Genomic DNA, 21,759 nt, shown 5'->3' with positions numbered 1-21,759 from the left:
TATTCACATTATCATCACAAGAATATCAACCTAGAAATAATTGAAAACGTTCTTTTGTAAAACACCGCCCAGTATCTTAGATAAGTCATGTATTGATTATTTTTTTATTCAGAAAATAATGTCTAGGTAATTGTTCTAATTGCTTTTATTAACCAATTATTATGTCTTGTTGTGATACGATCTAATTGATCAACTTGCCAGTCATTTCAGTATGAAGACTTAAGACTTCAAAGAACTTTGAATGGTATTAAGATGCATTGAATAAGAATTGATGTACGAAAAAAAAATCAAGTCTATGTGAGACTTGTTTAAATGAATAATAATTTTAAGAGTTAGGTTATTCCTAGCTGGAGAGGACATCCGTAAAATTCGGATAATTAAGGAAGGAAGGGAGAATATGCTCATGTGGCTACACATTTTGGATAAGTTTAGTCGAGTAATGTTCTTTCTAAAGTGATATTAAATAAATTCTAGGATTCGATTCTGCGGTTGTATACTGATAGAGCAGTCCTATTGGTCTTCGATTGATGTTGTTCCTATTTTCCGAATAATTGGATGTACTTTGATTGGCCAGTAAAATGAAAGGATAAAGTGGTCCTAAGATTTATGTATATTTCTAGAGTTGACTCCAGTTGTGATGTCAGTTAAAAAGATTCAGTTTCATACTGCATGCCAATATTGCTTTAACTAGCCTTAATAAGACCCAGCCTTCAAGGTCCAAAAGAATCACTTCTCTACTCAGGGAATAATTTTATAGTAAATTCAAAGTTAAGCATATACTTAACAATGAGTATTCTATAGCAGTTCCAAATGATTATCAATGGTAAAGGTTCCTCATTTTGGTACCTTTAAGAGCAAAGTATCCAGAGTGAAATATGAAGATAACGAACACTAATGAAACTCAAAAGTCCATCAAAACAAAACAAATTTGGACCAGAACACACGCGGACCTCTGAAAACATCAGAGGTAGGATCACGTCCCTTGGAGTAGTAAGCTATCGACAGGTCACACCCACCGTGTGCTCTTTGTCATTATCAGGTAAACAGAAACATCCGTTGACAATGCAGTCTGAAAATTTGTATGTAAAGCGCCAGTCAATGTTCGACTTAATGATAGATTGTATTTGTGCATAAGTTCATTGTATCGACCATAGAATTTGCGAAATTTTGACTTTAAACAAGACTGTCTTTGTATCATCAACTTTTTTGTCAATAGCTTGCCTCCTTTCAGAAGTTGTTCGCACGTAGAGCATGCTTTGGAGGCTAGGATCAATACGTGAACAAGTAAAATTGATGCAAAGCATCAAATCGGCCGCAAACAAAATGTAGCATTAAAAAAAAGGTGTTTTCACAAGTAAGCGTTTCCGGAAAGCTGAAAGAGATAACATTTTTATTTCAGGATAGAACCCCACCCCCAAAAAGAAAGAAAGAAAGATTAAAACATGCAAGAAAAAGGAATTTCAGTGCATTTGTTCATCAAATTGATTCATCGATAAGAAAATAATGTTGGAGTATTTATATAATGAAACCTATAAATGAACCACGTGCTGATACCCTGATCTTTGTCATGTGATCATGCCGATGATTCTGATGCAGACTATGCAGCATGGCGCGGTGATGGACATCACAATAAATGCAAAGTGTAGAAAAATATCCTTGTTTCATTCGCAACTGTAGCATATACAAAATTATTTTTACTAGTTTTACAATCTTTTCATTTTCTATTTATCACTTTTACCATTGTAATTATTATCCGGAAAATCATAACGAATTGTGTTCATATCTTACACTCTACCAAGTCGGGGAGAACCTATTGTAAACCCATTTTATATAATCATAAATTAATAATTATCTTTGAAGAACGAAAATTGAAATAATAAATAATAACAACATTTAAGACTTTATTCGAATCAAGTTTTCAAAATATTTTACTCTAATTTTAATACATGTTATCATCAACGAATTAATTTACCAAACTGAAAAAGAAGCTAGTAGACTAAATGTTCTCGAACAATTAGAGGTCTTTCCACCTTCTTTAAATTTCAAATATTTTTTATATTTTACTCTCTAAATTTAATTTTTATACAAAAAGAATCCATAAATGGCTTGAAAGATAGAAAAAATGAAAATTTGAAAAAATTAGAAATGACCTTGACCTTTGACCTTGAACAAATATTCAAGGTCAAAGGTCAAGGGTCACATTGCACTTGACCCCATGCTTCTACGACCTTTCGTTTTAAAGTTATAAGGTTTAATAGTAAGCGCAAAGACGTTTAAAGGTGATAACTCATATAAGGGGTCATCGGATACTTTCGCACTGAATAGATTGAAGTTGTGTCTAAAGACCCTGAAGACATTAGTGAAGGTTTTGTGCCTCTACGGTTTACGGTTTTGGAGGAGTAGCGATAACAAGGTTTTCAGTTAAAGGGGCAATAACTTTTAAAGGAGTAAATTTTAGGGGACAAGTATGAAATCTTTGAAATAGTTTTAAGAGGACATATTAATGATGCAAAGGTATTTAGTATATGTTGAAAGACAAAAGAGATATAAAAAGAGCTTAATTTCTCACATTTTGAATAATATAATTATTAAATCTCTAAAATATCGTTTACTATAGACTTTAAACATATGAGATATTATAAAAAAAAAAAAAAAAAGGTCGTCCACACTTTATCCACATTGGATAAACGACGCTCTCGAGACAGAGGACTCGAGTTTTGATGATCACCATGCTAATTCTGGGAAGGGATGTCTTTATCCACCCATCTTATTGCCGAGATTTGGCCATTTCTGACAGATGGACTGTTTTTGTTATAAAAAATAACTTGCATGGTAAGAAATATAAGACTCGGAAAAATCTTTTAGCTTCTAAGAACAGAACGCCATGGGGCATGTCACGTGATCGCCTGGATCACGTGAATCTCGCATGGACAGAACGGTGGCAGATGTGCATTATAATCGGAGAGGACTACTTTAAAAAATAATGAGGACTCAAAACTCATTTTATTTCTTCCAAGGAAGTAATTTAATTAGTTCGCGAACTTTTTGATCACCCCTCGTACACAGCAACAAATAAAATTTAACAATAAACATGAAATAATGAGTTAGATAGTTGAGGATTCTATAACAAGCTAGAGTATTGACTAGTGAGATACCTACTACTTCTTAAAACCCTATATCAGGCCATCTTAGAAAAAGTTGTTTTTTTTTTTTGCCCTCTACCGACCGACTGGCTCAAAATGACTAAAAAAAAAAAACAACTTTTTTTTAACATCCATGCACGAAACGATTATTTTTTTTATACATTCTGGAATTTTATCAGTGTGAAGTTCTTTAAAGTTTTTAATAGATTTTGAAATTTCCGCACCGATGTTGAAAATGGGGGAAAATATTCCCATCTACCTACCACCCAATTTTCTTTTTACCCCGAGTCGGTAGAGAGCAAACAAACATTATTTTAAAGATAGCCTCATATTATTATTATTATTATTATTATTATTATTATTATTATTTTTCATTTTTATTAAAGAAAAGAAGTATTCATAACAATAGAGTCGCCCGCGTGGCGCAGTGGTTAGAGCGTCTGCTCTAGAGTCGCGAAATAAGGAGTTGATCCTTACGTCGCGGGTTCGAATCCCGCTGTGGGACGTGGAGACCGGTCCTTCGGATGAGACCGTATAAACCGAGGTCCCGTGTCGCAATAGATGCTGGCACGAAAAGATCCCTCACTGCTCAATGGCCGTAAGTGCCGAGTATAGGACAAAAATTTGCAGCTCTCCACCGGCAAGTGGTGGTGTCTCAATATGAGTGAAAAATTCTCGAGAGGGACGTTAAACAACATACAAACAAACAAACATTACAATAGATATCCATAAAAGTTTCATATTTACGATATGGAATATGAAGAAAACAAATAATAATCCAGCTCTAAAGTCCATTGGAACAATACATATTAAGCAGAAAAAACACGGACCTCTAAAAACATCAGAGGTGGGATCAGATACCATGGAGCATCAGCTATCGACCGGTCAAACTCGCCGTATGCTCCTTGGCATTATCGGGTATACTGAAAAAAATCTTGGACAATATTGGCCTAACAATTTTTATGAAAAACCTCGGTCAACATTCGACTTAACGATAAATTGTATTTGCTAAGAAGGACATTGTATCGACCATAGAATTTGCGGAATGTTAACTTTTAACGAGATTGATGATATCCTTATTTGTCAAAAGCTTGCCTCATTTAAGAAATTTTTCGTACGTAGAGCAGGCTCTTGCGTATGATATCAACTTGGAGACATAAACTTTATGTTCAGGTGACAGTGATTTACTGCTACATATATAAGTGAAGTTTACCAGAGAAAAAATTGAAGTCACTACGCTTATCACAAATCTAAATAATCAGTTATTTTAAATATTAAGTTCTACGGTAAAGTTTTATATAAATGTGATATACCATACATGTAGATTGTTGGAATTTTTAATCAAATTAATTAAACAATTAATTGTAAAAAACAATTATTTTATCCTAGACACAAAATTCAGTTATATTCTTAGAAACTTAAGCAGTTCTTGAGAAGAAATCCAAATGTTAAAAGTGAACAGATAGAAAGACTGACAGACGGACGACGTATCGGAAAAGCTCCCTGTGTATTCAGCTCAGACGAGCTTAAAATTATAGAAAAGACAAGGTAATCTAGGAGATCCCTTTCTGGCCTCTGGTTTGTTTGTCTCTAAGAACGATACTATAGTTAAAACTGTGGTCATCCCTGATACAAAATGAGTATTGGTTTTAAGACAGGGATACTCAAAGGTCTCAAGAAGGTCGCACAAAATATGTCACTTTCCGAATTTATTATTTTAATCAATTTCCTCAATTTTAAAGGATATTTTGTTTCAGAAAATGACTCTACCATCGGCTCATACATTCACCTCTGTCGTTGGCTCGCGTATATCACAGTGTTAAGCACAAGAAATAGTGCCTTTGTTTTAATTCATTATAATTAAATTCCTGTACTAATGTTTGTCTTTTAAGGTATATATTTCCTAAGTAGATCTAGAACTATCTAGAACTATTTGTTTAATTTGAAATAATCCTTGGAATATCTTGTTTTATACCTTATGTCAAAAATCTTGACGCGAGCCCATTGCAGAGGTGTCTGAGAGAGGAACGAACGACAACTCTGCATAGGAGATTGTCAGAAAACACACAGCACAAGCTTTCCTTTCTTCCAAATTTATATATTTTATACAGAAGTACTAGGATCATCTTGTGCATAAAAATTCCCAGATAAGCAAGGGTGTGCTCTACGTTTCCTGAAGTGTAAAATGTATCAAATTTGATGAAATTCATTCAAAATCGAGGAAATTCGAAGAATTTCTTACTTTGGCACCCTCCTGTGGCCTTCATGTATTATTTAAGTCTGTGCTGATTTTAAAACAAGCATCATTTAAAGTTCTTAACTGCAAACTATCACAATTTTAACTGTGTTTCGATTTTTTTTTTTATTAAATAAGAAAGGCCCAATTTGGCTGTTACCATACCTTGTCCTTTCCAAAATTAAAAAAATAATTTCAAAATGAAATCTGAAGAACTTCATAGTATTTTCAAAGTGATAGTTATTGCCTATTGAAATGAAGTCTATATAAACTAAACAAACCTTGTGAACATAATGCATCTCCTTTGCGAAATATATTAAATCAACCTTAAATCAAATATCCAGTTAATGAAATTCAGATGTTAAGGCTTTCTTTTCGTAATCTTTTCACAATGTATATAAAATAATATTTTTAAACACAGCTATGTTGATTATTAATTCCCAAGTTCCAACTCCGTTTTCTTTCCATTTTTAGAAAATTTTTTAAACTAACCATTGTAGTGTAAATGTGTGAGAAAGATAACAAATACCGGACAAAAATACTAAATTAGCAATGATCCAAACAAAATTTTTAATTTTACATGGGAAAACCGGTGGATTTTTTTCTTCTTTTTTTTCTTTTGGTTTTCTTGATGTGTATATATGTGAGTGATAGAATTGAATTTCAAATATGAATATCTTTGTTGTATATAGTTAAGCTTTTAATGAATATGTAATTTTCAGCCCAAACAAAACTTTACGAATCTAAAATTAAATTACATTACAGAAAATATTCATTTGGAGCAAAGGCAATTACTGGTATGATAGGTCAAGGTCAAAAGGTCAAATATGATGATACCCAAAGAAAGGTTTTGGCATGAGTTGGATTTGATAAACGGTGAGCATTTTCAACATTTTCTCAATCAGAAGCCGCAAAGAAATATATTTTATAGAATACATTCCTTCATATTTGTAGCAAGAATTACCATATACTTTTAAATGGAATTAAATTTTCGGAAAGATTTAGGGAAGAAAAAAGGTTTTCCCCTATTTTTCTGTAACATTGTTGAAAAAAAAAATAAAGTTTGATTTTTCTTTGAATGTATATAAAATAGGTGTCGGTCGCAAACAGTTAAATTTCTTCTAGAACTGTCACTAGCCTTCAAAGAATATCCGCTTTCTTTTGTTTATAATGTAAAAACATTCGTATCTGCATTGACATGTTGATGCATTATTTCTAGTTATTGATCTGTTCATTTAATCATTCTTTTCATTGATGTTACAAATGATGAATGAACCTGCTTAGTAATTAAACTCACGTTTCAATTCCGTTTTTAAAATTTAAATTGAAAGAAATGATTGGTCGACATATAAAATCTAGGATGGAATAAAAGGCCTCAACAACACTGCATGATTGGTCTGCAGCGGTCTTCAACAAAATGGGGAAAGTGTTGGCTGTTATATTGCTTCTTTTTTCTCTGCTTAGCATAATTTATGGTAAGTTTTTACGATGATTCTAATTAATTCATTATAATAAATAGTTCATTTTATATATCTTGATAGACTGCAGCAAACAAAGTTCCATTATTTCTTGTATTTCTAGTCAGGACAATATTTCAATACATTTTTATTCCTCGTTTAATGATAAGTAGCAAAGATTTCATGGAAAACAAATTTAAAAAATAGGAAAGTATCTCTGATGAATGAGGAATAAAAATTGTAAAACTAATGGATAAAAATAATTTCTAGCACGATATGGTCAGCAGTGCTACGGATTTTGTGACCAGTATACGAATTGTGGTATTAACGCAGACTGCGACTACAGATATATCTGGAGCGGATTATGCTGTATATGTAAGTATGCAATGTTTAAAAAATCAATCTTATTACTCTACATCATGTAGATTTAATGTATGACTTTAATTTTTTTTATGATTTGAAAGTTTGATTTCATTTTATATGTGTGTTGTTTTTTTTTTTGATCGAAAATTATTTATAATAAGATTTTTTTTTAATATTAAAAAAAATTGTGTTCGAAATAGTTGTTTATTGAATGCAATTCGTTACATTTCAGATCAGGGAGGTTGACACTACTGAGAAGATGTACATGTAATTAAAAAATGAGAAAATAAAAAAGACACTTAAAGAGCTTCTTCATTAATGGTTTATTGATAAGTCCCTTATGCCCTTGAAGAAATAAAATCTTGAGCAGACAAAATAAATTCTGAAAATAAATTAATAACTTTGTTTTTTCAATCTAATGCATACTGCTGCTTTGGTTCTTTCGGTAAAGCAGATTCATTAAAAGTGACCGGTTGTGTGATTGAATCTTAACATGTGACAGGAATGAAATTAACAACACAGGGCCCTGTTTTACAAAAGAACGTACGACAAAGTCTAAAAAAAAATTCTCTTAATATTTTTTGGTAATTATTTTGATTTAAATTTATTTTACGGAATTAATCTTATTCACATTAACATCACAAGAATATCAACCTAGAAATAATTGAAAACGTTCTTTTGTAAAACACCGCCCAGTATCTTAGATAAGTCATGATTATTTTTTTAATTCAGAAAATAATGTCTAGGGAATCGTTCTAATTGCTTTTATTAACCAATTATTATGTCTTGTTGTGATACGATCTAATTGATCAACTTGCCAGTCATTTCAGTATGAAGACTTAGGACTTCAAAGAACTTTGAATGGTATTTAGATGCATTGAATACAAAAAATGATGTACGATTTTTTTTTTTTCAAACTCTATGTGAGACTTCTTTAATTATTTGGGTTAGGTTATTCCTAGTTGGAGAGGACATCCGTAAACTTCGGATAATTAAGGAAGTTAGAGAGAATATGCTCATATGGCTATACATTTTGGATAAGTTTAGTTGAGTAATGTTCTTCCTACAGTGGAAGTAAATAAATTCTATGATTCTGGGGTTGTATACTGATAGAGCAGTCCTATTGGTCTTCGATTGATGTGGTTCCTATTTTTAGATAATCGGATGTACTTTCATCGGCCAGTATAATGAGAGGATAAAGTTGTCTTTAGATTTTTGTATATTTCTAGAGTTGACTCCAATTGTGATGTCAATTAAAAAGATTCAGTTTCATACTGCATGACAATATTGCTTTAATTAGCCTTAATAAGACCCAGTCTTCAATGTCCAAAACAATCACTTCTCTACTCAGAGAAGAATTTAATAGTAAATTCAAAGCTAAAAGTATTCTTGGCAATGAGTATTCTTCAGCAGTTCCAACTGATTAACAATGGTAAAGGTTCCTCATTTTGGTTTTTTGTTTGTTTGTATGTTTAACGTCCCTCTCGAGAATTTTTCACTCATATGGAGACGCCACCACTTGCCGGTGTAGAGCTGTAAATTTTGACCTATGCTCGGCACTTAGGGCCATTGAGCAGTGAGGGATCTTTTTTGTACCAGCACCTTCTGCGACACGGGACCTCGGTTTTTAAGGTCTCATCCGAAGGACCGGTCTCCACGTCCCACAGTGGGATTCGAACCCGCTACGTAAGGATCAACTCCTTACTCCGTAACTCTAGAGCAGACGCTCTACCACTGCGCCACGCGGGCGACTTCTCATTTTGGTACCTTTAACAGCAAAGTATCCAGAGTGAAATATGAAGATAACGAACAGTAATCAAACTCAGAAGTCCATCAAAACAATACAAATTTGGACCAGAGCACACGTGGACCTCTGAAAAAATCAGAGTTGGGATCAGGTCCCTTGGAGTTGTAAGCATCCTCTGTCGACAGGTCAAACCCACCGTGTAATCTTTGTCGTTATAAGGTATACAGAAAAATCCAAAGATAATGCAGTGTGAAAATTTGTATGTAAAATGTCGGTCAATGTTCAACTTAATGATAGATTGTATTTGTTCACAAGTTCATTGTATCGACCATAGAATTTTCGAAATGTTGACTTTAAACATGAATTTTGATATCTTTGTTTCATCAGCTTCTTTGTCAATACCTTGCCTCCTTTCAGAAGGTGCTCGTACGTAGAGCATGCTCTTGAGTATCGGATCAATACATGAATAAGGGAAGTTGACCATAGAAAAGTTCAAGTAATCACGTTTATCATAAACACAGGTACGTTAAGGCTTCCCAGAGAATATCGCAGTGTACTCTGTACATGTGCCTTCACTTCTCTGAACTACAAATGTATGACGTCATAATTGAAAATGACGTCAAGTCCTTGTAAATTTGAGCTGTTATGAGGGGGAGAGTGTCATAAACTTTACAACTTATTTCAATCTGCATATAAACTGTCAGAAAGCTAGCGTAAAATAAACTTGTTTTAATCTTTTTATTTTAATCTTATATATCCGAATATTTAAGATAACATTGCTTTATTACTCTTGTTTGAAAGTCAGCTTGTTCAAAATATAACCGAAAATATACGTTTGACATTTACCCTTTTTTATACCGGTGGATAGAAGTAGAATTTATAAAATGGGTATAAAAGAGCCTGGCGCAGGTGATTAATGAGGATATGTTTGAGATTTTTTGTGGAAATCTGTAAGATGAGTTTCCCCTCTAACTGAATCTTGCTTGGGAAAAATGTGCGATGGCTTTGTTTTAATACAGATGACGATATTGAGTGGAAAATACTCAAATTTGTCGGTAAGTTGAATTTATTGTGAAATATTTTGTATCAAAGTAATAGTATAACTTTTACCAAGCACACTTCGGGTTCACAAGGATCCGACGGGTATATTTATGGGACGATAAGTTAATAATAATTGTGTTAATCAGCTGCGCCGAAGCGATTAATGTGAAACACTTAAAAAAAATTAAATGACCGTCACGTGATCAACGAAGTCTTGTGATATCATAACAAATATGATTTTATATAGCTAAGACGACTCTTTATATAAATTGGCCGAACTTAAGTACATAACTGGCAAATCAAAATCGACCTTGCATTGCAGTGTTATGTTTTGAATGCATTTTAAGCTTCGGGAAGCCTTAACATTGCTTCGAAATTCCGTTGTTTGGTAATGGATACATGTATATGTATGAAAAAAAAAATATCAGACAGTTTGAGGCCCGTTTGGGCCGAAAACTGTCTGATATTTTTTCATACAGAATTGTATTCGGCATATATCGTACTTTAAAACATTGCTCTTTAAATGACACTTTGCGTGATTCTGTTTCTCTTCTTCTTCTTTTTTTTTATTGTCGAACCACAGAACCAACATCTATTTATGTGTTCTCATTAACTTTCACATCTATACGTGTATTATTTTTGTGAGTCATATATGTTAAACTGCAACATAAATTGTATAATCAGCTCACTTATAACTAATTTTTTACTATTTATTACTTTTTTTAAATTTCTTTTGAATAACACATGTATATATGTATTTTTCAATGATATGTAATTAATATTTACTTGTACGTGTATTTCTTTATGTAGAGGACTTATATAGGCAGTGTCTGCTGTACAATCCTATTATGATTATGCATAATAAAATATTGTTTAAATTAAAATTAAATGACACTTTGATTTACCCGAAACAGTCCGATATTTTAACAAAAGACGAAAGTGTTAATGCCTAATGAAGCAATTCTTTCAAGAATGCATGCTTGAATGGAAAGTACTCAGTATTTCTTTTTTTTTTTTTTTTGACTCAGCTACATAATTATGGGTATCAGGGTGTTTGAAGTAATATAATTGTTTGGAATGGAGAGTAGGACTGAAATATCCTCAAGTGTTTGCACAGAGCTAGGAGCAGTGCATTGGATTATAATACAGACCGTGTAGTGAATAAAAAGGAAAATACAGAACTTGAACTAAAAAAAAAATACAGAGCAAATGAAGCTGATGATGAAGGTCAGTTAATTTTTAATTATGGGCATTTAGAATAACCTAACAGGCCTTTAGATAGGGGGGGGGGGGGTAAAAAAAATAATCTTACAGCAACAATAAACAAGAGGCCTAAGGGCCTTAACGGTCACCTGAGTATAATTCAACAATTTAGAGGATCCATAGAGTATAAAATGAACTGAAAGGTGAAGCTTTGTTGCCCAAAAGCAAGAAAAATAGGGTGATCAGGATCAACAAAATAATTAGTCTAGTGTTCATTAACAGTTCATAAATTAGGTTCTAATCTGTTCCCCATTTATCACTGTCACCATACAGTATATTAATAAATTATCAGTGATTCTGTACTATTTTATTTCCTTGATGAAATCTCTTACATTGGACTCTCTTGGTCTTGATGAACATTGAATAAGACAAGTTATTTTTGTCTCATTTTCATTTATCTATTACTTACAAGTCTACCTGATCATTTAAACTATAAAAGTACTTTTTGTATCATACAATAAAAAACTTACATAGTTCTCCTATTCTATTAACCTTTCAAGTACGTTATTTACAGTGATTAATTATCGAAAGTAAATGGCAAAAGGGAATAAATCCTCTCAGTTGAATACAAATTAATAAAGCCCTGGTCAGGACCAGAACACTTGACCAAATGGTCCAGATGTTCAAAAATCTTTTCCTCTTTTTGCCTCGTGATATGCCCAGGTGCAGAGAAGATTTTCAAAGAAATAATGCATTTTTATTAAGATTCACTATATTATCAATAGAGCCCCGCCCACCCCGGCACCAGAACCTCTGACCCTGGGGCCATGAATTTCACAATTTTGGTAGAGTCACCCTTGCTTATCATAACTATGCATTCATTTTGTTTCAATAATACCCAGGAGTAGAGAAGAAGATTTTCAAAGAAATAATGCACTTTCACAATATGATCTATATATCCCCGCCCTAACACAAGAACCCCTGACCCAGGGGCCATGAAATTCACAATTTTGGAAAAGGCATCAATTCTTATCATAACCATGCACTTAGTTTGTTTATATAATACCCAGGAGCAGAGAAGAATATTTTCAAAGAATTAATGCATTTTCACTATATAATTAATAGAGCCCCGCCCTAACACCAGAAACCCTGACTCAGGGGCCATGAATTTCACAATTTTGGAAAAGGCATCATTGCTTGTCATAACCATGCACTTAGTTTGTTTAAATAATAGCCAGGAGAAGAGAAGAAGATTTTCAAAGAAATAATGCACTTTCATTCTATGATCTATATAGCCCCGCCCTAGCACCAGAACCCCTGACCCAGGGGCCATGAATATCACAATTTAGGTAAAGGGCCCAATGCTTATTACAATCATGTCAAGGGTTTGACTGCTTGATGTCCAGGAGTAAAGAGGAAGATTTCAAAAGATCGCATCAATTTTGGTGGTTTTAGCCCCACTCCTGGGGCCCCAGGGGGGCAGGGACCATGAAGTTCACAATTTTTGTTCCCCATCACCCAAAAATGCTATATGCCAAAATTGGTTGAAATTGGTTGAGCGGTTCTAGAGAAGAAGTTGAAAATGTTCAAAAGTTAACGCACGACGGACGACAAAAACGGATAGCAATAGGTCATCCGAGTGACTCAGGTGACCTAAAAAAGACTTAAACTGTTTAAACCCGAAAATTCTATATCCCTGTAGAAAGGGGGGGGGGGGTTTGAAACTTTTTCTACTTTTTTGTATACTTTTCTAAAAAAAAAAAAATACTGAAATTTGTCAGGTTTGTCTGGTTTCAAACCAGAATAAGAGAATTTCTGAATTATTAACACTGCATGAAAACATCACTTGAAGTCAAACATGTTTATTAAAAGTTCAGAGATATCGTGTTTAAATCTTTCATTTTATCCCTACCTATTTCAGAATGAGTAATTTTTTTTTAATTTTCCAATTCTGTATGATCAGTAAATAATATTCTGTTTAAAATAAATTATGTACATATAACTAAGATCAAACATTGGTGTTTGCTATATAATCACATTTAAAAAAAATATTTTGTTCAGTAACAGTCCAATTTTGAAGGATATCAGTACTGAAACAGTCTGATATTACACTTAATATCAGACTGCTCAGTAATATCGGACTGCCACAGGTAAAGTTTCAGACTGCAAGAACAAAGGAATGACATTACTGCAATGTTTTAAGTTGCCATAAACGTCTTTATCTAGTAAATTGTCCAAAAACAAAACAGATGAATTAACTTTTTTTGAAGCCTTATGTTTGAATTACAACATAAGAAAACAGCAAAGACACAAATTTAATAGTTGATCTTATGCACTAACAATATTTGAACACAGAAAAGGATGACTGCACTTAAGGACATGCGGAATTTGCGACAAAATAAACTTTCAAAGCAAGCATTTTTCTTTTCATTGCAAGAATGGTCAACATCCAATCTACAACTTAATGTAATTACGTTTAATAAAAGTATGTCTTTTCGAAGTTCGAATCTGTTTACATAGTCAGCGCATGTTTGCCTATTGTTCTACGTTTAACAGTAGTTGTATATTTGCATAAATAATAATGTGTCAAAAGGAGACAAACATGCGCTCATGGTTAAAAAGAGAAAAAACTGCTTCTTCTTACATTCGCTCTCTGTGTTGTAACCAAGGATTGCGACATGTTGAATATTATAATTCACCACGTGATTTCTTACCTCAGGTAACTTTGTGAATACTAAATTTCGTCACGTGACTTGTAAGGTAGCATGTTTTGTGCTAACTAGGACATTGTGTTCGAACACGTTGTCATCTGGCATTGATATAAAATCTGCTTTAATTACATTGACGTGCTCATATTGTTAATTTCGTTTTGAAACCTTTGTCAGAAGTGTATTTGTGCCATACAGAATGGAGAAAGAGATTGGAAAGAATGATCACGTTCGCTTTTCCAAACATGTCATTGTTATTTATCAAGTTTAATTTTAGACCCATTCTTACAATGTTAGCTCCACCTCTCATGCATATCTAATGTTCAATCAAGGGCAGGTAAATGTAAATTCACTATATTTGGAAAGCAGTAGGGACAAAAAACATTGAATAATTTTATTGTATCACAGTCTAAAATCATTTTGAGATTTAGATATGGTTCCAAATTGACAGTATTCTTTCATAAACATACAAAAGTGAGATAAGGTTTAGATATACAAGCAAAAGAAGCAACCGAAAAAGACCCAAAAACGAACGTTAAGTGCAGTCATCCTTTAGGGATTTTTCTCGGAAAAAATATAAAACAGTTGATAACGTGAATAAACAATATTTTTTCCAACAGAAATTTCAGGGAATTTCCTCTTTTTTTTTTCGAAGACTCGTTTAATCAAGTTCATTCCTAACAAAGTGCTTAAAGGAACAATATAACAATGTTACTCATGCATGTTTTCGTTTAAGAAATGTTAAAATCACCAAATTACACTTTATCTGTCAGGGAACATTTCATATCAACTTGATCAAATAGACAGGAAAGAAAAATGACAATAAAACATTGTGCGAGCGAACTCTGCATAGTTAAGAAAGTTATCTGCATGCTTGCAAACATCGTTATTATGCACTGTATGTATGTTGTGGTTCTGATGTCCAATTTTGTTAAAGGTGCGTTTAGTACCATGGATGGATAAAACTGATGATAAAAAAATGTTGACATGCGCATTTTGCTTTTTTGACTTTTATAAGCATTTCCCCTTACAATTCTAAAGTTACTTATGTACTTTTGAACTTCTAAACGGAGGTTAATAGATTATTGTGATACCCAATTTATAATTATGATCACTTCAAGAATTCAAAACTTTCCAGCATTTTATATACAATATGTCAAAGTTAAACAAAAGTATAATCGAAACTCGAGTTTGCAATTGTTAGTAGCATTAATGATATATATGGAGATAACGAACAGTATTCAAGCTCAAAAGTCCATTAAACATTACAAAATAGGTGCAGAGCAAACACGGTCCTCCAAAACATCAGAGGTGGGATCAGGTGCCATGGAGGAGTGAGCATCCCCTGCCGACCAGTCACATCCGCCTTGTGCTCCTTGTCATGATCAGGAATAACGGAAAAATCCGCCGACAATTTAGTGTGTAAATAATGACCTAACAATTAGTATGAAAAACGTCAGTCAGCATTTGACTCAATGATAAATTGTATTTGCTGTAAAAAATAACATTTTGCAATAACATTTGTTAACTATATATATCATTACACCAAATTTGTAGAACTTCTTATCAGTGTTTGTAAATGCTCGAATAATTAAAAGAGACGATGTGTTCCATTAAACGAATAATTAATAAGGAAATAACTCAATATTCGGCAGTTATTATTGAAAAGACAGAAATATTTGTGTTTTATAAATTTTATTTATGTCATTCAAATTTATATACTGACCGCAAAAGAAACGCAACATCCTATTTTAGGTGGAAATATTATATATAGGATATAATTTTGTATCTAAAAAGTAAGGACATCTTCAACTTTGTAAATATCGGTAATTTAATGAATGATTTTCCTACCATTACCGGAAGTTAAATTTTAGTCCGCTTAACAGAAATAAAAAATTGCATGTCTAACAAAAAATTTGGTAATAATATTGGGTTTTAAGGATTTGTATCTGTTCATCATAAGTAATGAAGGAATGTTCCGAAAAATAAATTTTCCTTTCTTTTCCGTAAGCGATGCCAAGGCGTCCTAAAAATGACTGAAGTACGCATTTCCATTGCTCTAGCTGGAAAATCTCAAAATAAAGGTGATGGAGAGTTGCAGGTGCAAATATGCACCACATCCCGCCTCAACATGCTCTTACGTATCATTAGCATGAATGGCAGTCTTTGGACTGGAAGTCCAAGGGTTACTACACTATGCTTGGCTAGAGAAAAGTCGACCTCATCATCTAAAAAACAGGCATTTAAAAATGGCAAAGAATATTTCTTTCGCTCAGGTCTCTAGATTGATGAACCTATTGCATCGTAGAAATCAAGCTGCAACTGCTGTACATGTATATGGCAGTCTCGCACGCTGTAATTGAATGGCTGGGGTGGGGGTGGGGGGTGTTTTAACTTAATGCATTACTTTCTGAAGTTAAAAGATAATCATTTAACATTTTTATCAAATCTATGATGTTTTTAAATTAAGTTTAACCTTACTGTATTTTTTGAATATGAATTTTCATTTTTGAAAATCATTAGATAAAAATATTCAAATATTTGTAGATTACTGCTTGTTGCGTTTCTTTTGCGTTTCAGTATATTAACATACATGTGCAAATAACTGGTTTCTCTCCAGTTATAGTTTATAAATTTGATGAAATGTAGACCACTACAAACTAAGTATTTTTCTTAAATTTAATATTAGACAAAACAATTCTTCGGCAAATACTAGTTTTTGTTCTTGCGTTTAACAAAAATGAAACTAAGGAATTAATTATAGAAAAATGTTTGTTTCAAGAGACAAAATTATTATACTAGTACATGTATTTGTTATATTAAATGGTACCTTTTATTTACTGAATTAAAAAAAAAAAAGCTTTAAACAAACACATTCAAAACGAAATGTACGGTGAAAGCATACTATACCATATCAATATCACTGACATATAATTTGATACCGCGGATAAAGAAAGATTAAGTCACTATGTTTCACTGTTGGAAATAGATTCACAAAATAACACACAATATTGTTAAATATACAATTTTCATATTTTGAAATTCCAATTCGTGATGATAAAAAAGAAGGACCAATGCTGTTAGAGCTGAGAGTGGAACGTTAGTAATTCAATACAGTCAAGAAGATTGGAGTTTCTGATAAGGTAAGACACTTAGACACTTAAAAAATCAATAAAAAAAAATAAGATTTAGTTATTTAATTATATGTGTTTATTAAGTCAACATCTTATTATTTTTATTAGTGTGTGTGTGTGTGTGTGAGGGTGTGTGTGTGTGAGGGTGTGTGTGTGTGTGAGGGTGTGTGTGTGTGAATGTGTGGTTATGCGAGAGCATAAAATTATCTGATTGCATATTTGACTTATTCATCTAAATCTTTTAAATTATAATTGTTCTTCCACCTCAAACTATCATATAAAACAAAAGTATGCTCTGTAGCAATTTAGATGTGGACTAATTCTTAATAATTTTTTTCCCGATGTCCATCTACACTGAAATAGAAAGGGGGGGGGGGGGGGCTCAGTAGTAAGCTTAAGCCAATTATGTGTTATTTTCGGTACGGATTTGCACTTCAACCTAAAGGCTGTAGCACTCATCCTCACAGATTCCGTTAAACTTTGTAAAGTATAAATTTTTTTTAAAAAGTTTTTTTTTTTTTCAAAAAGATTTTCAGGAAATCTGTGAAGTCATGGATCAATTTTGCCATGAAAACGGGGCTTAAATTTGGGGTATCACAATTCAGAAGGGAGTGGGTTTTACGTCAAGCTCGAGAAAAAACAACCTCGGATATGTTTTCCGAGTTTTCCGGAAAGGCCGCGCTCCGAGAAGATACAGAACTGTACCACGCAGGAAAATTAGGTGCTCATTGATTCTACCGATCTCTTCAATAATTGTATTTTTTTTTTTATCTCAAATTGAAATTACAGTAAACTACAGAATGCTTAAAGCACAGTTAATGACGTGAAACCCACTCCCTTCTGAATTGTGATACCCCCGTCCCCTAAACCTCCCCCAGTTCACCACTGTGTCTTTCTATAAGTAATAAATCGATTCAGCAAATTAAACAAGTGGTTCAGATATCTATGTACACCTTATTTTTCCATGCTATACATGCATTTGTAAAGGATCATTAAAAGAATTTAATTTTTAAATTAGAGAAATCTTAAGGCACCTTTCATTTACAAGATATTGACCTTAAACATCATTGTTTGCAATGTTTGCCTCAAAAATATGTTTTGCGAGTTAAGAATTTACACAGTTTTGAATTTTCCAAATTTAAGCCCCGTTTTCATGGCAAAATTGATCCATGACTTCACAGATTTCCTGAAAATCTTTTTGAAAAAAAAAAACTTTTTAAAAAAAATTATACTTTACAAAGTTTAACGGAATCTGTGAGGATGAGTGCTACAGCCTTTAGATTGAAGTGAAAATCCGTACCGAAAATAACACATAATTGGCTTAAGCTCACTACTGAGCCCCCCCCCCCCCTTTTCTATTTCAGTGTAGATGGACATCGGGAAAAAAATTATTAAGAATTAGTCCACATCTAAATTGCTACAGAGCATACTTTTGTTCTATATGATAGTTTGAGGTGGAAGAACAATTATAATTTAAAAGATTTAGATGAATAAGTCAAATATGCAATCAGATAATTTTATGCTCTCGCATAACCACACATTCACACACACACCCTTGTTTGTAAATCCAGCCAACTGACTACATTTGAAATTTTACCTTCATCTCGCTTCACTGATTTAGAGGCTTGAAAAAGAGAAAGTAAGACCAGAATATACCGAGGTTAACCTTGGGATTTCTCTGTATCTACAGGAATTTTTGATATCTTTTACTTTAAGTATATTGAAATTCGACATGAATCTCACTACATTTTTACACTTATTGAACACACACGTGCAAATCAGTACAGCTAATTCAACCGTCAATTCACTACAAGGTTATAAACACACAGGAAAATCGCTACAGCTAGTGATCATGTTTAATCATTTAATTGCACCGTTTATTTTATTTTATTTACTGGTATAATTAAATGGTGTATGTATGTACAAGGCAGTACATAAGATCAAAGGAAAAGATTGGATATACGGCAAAAATGTGTTCCCATGTTGACATATGCATGTATACAGCATGTACAGCGCCGGTCTAACATAAACTCTAATTAACATTTATCTCAGAGTCGATAATTGAAGATATCTTTTAATAATCAAGGACATCATCAATTAATTTTTTATTATTAATAATGGAATGAACGATACTTTCGTTTAATGAAAGAATTGAAAAAAAAAATCTTTTTTTTAAGACAATCTCTAAATTGATTCTTGCGAGTAAATTACTGTATTAAAAAAAAAGGCAAGGGGTCTGGGTCCGACTTGAGGCCCTCAGCGTGTCCAGGGCAAGCAGGGCCCTGGTTGGGGGCCCAGGGGGCGAAGCCCCCGGAAGCTCCTGTAATATAATGGTTTTCTATTTTTTATTATCGTAATTTTACTATGTATGAAGAAAAAAGCTGAGTTTTGACATCCACAAAATCTGTTTCTTCAAAAGCATTTCCGTTAGGATGAAGGCATTTCATTTTCATCAGTGAAATACTGCAGATCATACTTGTATCATCTGTTGAATAAAACTGATATTTTCCCAGGTATTATTTTTACAATCAGAAATGCAAAGTGCTACGTGGCAGCACAAGTTCGCCTTTTTAAAAATCAATGTACAAAAAAATATCAAATCTGTCATATTTTAACGTTCAAAATACCATTAAAGTTCAATTTTAATTAATTGGCTATTTGTTCAAATTTACTGAGCCCTTTATTTCATTTTATTTTATTTTTTCATTTCAAATGCACCTTACCTTCATCGCAATATTGTTTTGAATATTAATAGAGAGACAGTTATAGTAGAGAATAGAAAAAATAAATAAAAAATTATAAACAGAAAAATCGAATATATTTCACAAGAGAGTTTTTTTTTTAATATTTATAATTTCAGGAGTGCGATATCCAACTACAAACATCGAATATCCATTTAAAATGCCATTACATTTTCAATTATTGATTGTTTTTAAAATGACGTACTCGTGCAACGCAGTAAATTTGTACTTTAAAATACCAGGGGAATGAAAAGTTTATATAATTGCTTTAAATTTAAGTTTTTATTAAAAAAAATGTCCTTGATATTCAAAAAAAAAGATAATAATAAAAATAAATAAATTAGATAAAACGAGAAGGAAACTGTATCAAAAATCCATTAAAAAGCTGAAAATTTTATGGTTAATATGTATGAATAAAATAAATCTGTAAAAGCCTAAGTCTTTTTCTTTCCAAATTTCATGTATTTTTTTATTTTTATCGATAATTGAGCTTTCGAAATCATTTGTTGTTGAAAATTTGTGTATTCATTTGCGTTGTTGCGTAAAGGGCGCTACGCCACTGGAGAGGAATAACTGATTTGATGCTCTCACTCATTCAGAAAATGTATTTCAAGCAGTATCCAAAGCATGTCTTGTTGTATCTTTTCTTTCCATGTAACATCTGTGCAAGATTCGTTAAGCTAAAAACTAGTCCCCTACTGGTAAAAACGGTTCTTTCCTCAACTGTCTGCCTGTCTGTCCCTCTGTAAGTCTGTCCCATGGCACTTGGTTTTCCGCCCTTTTTCTACAGCTTGCAAATATTGAACTGATGTTTGGTATGTGAGTCTACCTTTACTAAGTTACAGATCAAGTTTTAATTTCCGCTTTCAAGAGCTTTGACGGAATTACGGGCATTTCATTTTTTTGCTAGCATTGCATATGCAATACTCTCAAAATGCTTGTTAAAGTTACGAAAAAAGCTAAGCACCTAAATGGTCACTTTTGCTGATAATGAAGGAAAACGCAGCATCCGAAGCAAGACTGCTATTGTCAGCAGTCAATATCAGTTGCTCGGCATTAAGACCGCGGAACATTAACTGGCAAAATTGGAAATATGCAGCATACACCATTTCCATCTGTTGCAGTCAAAACATTTCATAAAAAATCTTTCACAATTGTCTTTGTATCAGTGATTATAATGATAGGTAACGTTATTCAAAACAACAAATAAAAATTAAGAACAAGAATTGAACACTTTGGATACATTGTCTATAATCATTTTTTTTCTTTTTTGTAATCGAAAAAAAAAAAATAGTAATACATATTAGGCCATCTTTAAAAAAAATTCTGTTTGCCCTCTCCCCACTGACAGACTAAAAATGGCCCCATTCAAAACTTTTTTAAAATAACTGTAGGAAATTGTCATTTTTTTCATTCATTCTGGAATTTTCTCATCCTGTTAACAACTACTTTAATTTTATTAACATCTTTAATTTCAATAAACTTAGATAATTCAGCATAGATATTGAATTTTTCTCCTAAATTAAAATTTACTACCTAATTACCTACCAACCCATTTTTTTTCTGAGCTGCGAAAGGGCAAACAAACCTTCTTTTTTTAAAAAAAATGTCTTAAAACGTTAGTTTGGTAATAAGGTGAAATAAGTTTTATTTGGTACTCTTACCAATTTTGGCACAAATTTTGGTAGACACTAGGAATTTAAAGGCCGGAATACAGTGGCGCCGCGGTAATCCGGACGCCAATAGTCCGGACGTTTCACCTTCCGGACGATATTTTTTGGGAACCGATTTTTTTCCACGTTATTTTGTCTCATTAATCCGGAAATTCGCGTTCCGGATCCGGACGCTCAATTTCTACTACAAAACGCAATATTTTATTGAAAAATGACTCGTTTATCCGGACGGTAATTTTTTGAGGAACGACTTTTCACACCTTTCTTGCAGTAGTGATAATTATTGTAAAAACATTGTCCGTGGAGTCAGTTT

General features: G+C 32.7%; 1 long non-coding RNA gene across 1 annotated transcript; it reads left to right on the top strand.

Moving 5' to 3' along the window:
- The first annotated feature begins 6,774 nt into the window (after positions 1–6,774).
- LOC133182787 (uncharacterized) lies at positions 6,775–7,506 on the top strand. The gene is made up of 3 exons (XR_009720559.1): positions 6,775–6,854; positions 7,107–7,211; positions 7,432–7,506. It is a non-coding gene; the product is annotated as an uncharacterized LOC133182787 (long non-coding RNA).
- The last annotated feature ends 14,253 nt before the right edge of the window (positions 7,507–21,759 follow it).

The sequence above is a fragment of the Saccostrea echinata genome, unplaced genomic scaffold, assembly GCF_033153115.1.
Source record: "Saccostrea echinata isolate AGI-Se365-2 ecotype Australia unplaced genomic scaffold, CSIRO_AGI_Sech_v1 ptg000001l, whole genome shotgun sequence".
Taxonomy (NCBI): Eukaryota; Metazoa; Mollusca; class Bivalvia; order Ostreida; family Ostreidae; genus Saccostrea; species Saccostrea echinata.
This window is presented reverse-complemented; position numbering and strand designations above follow the sequence as displayed.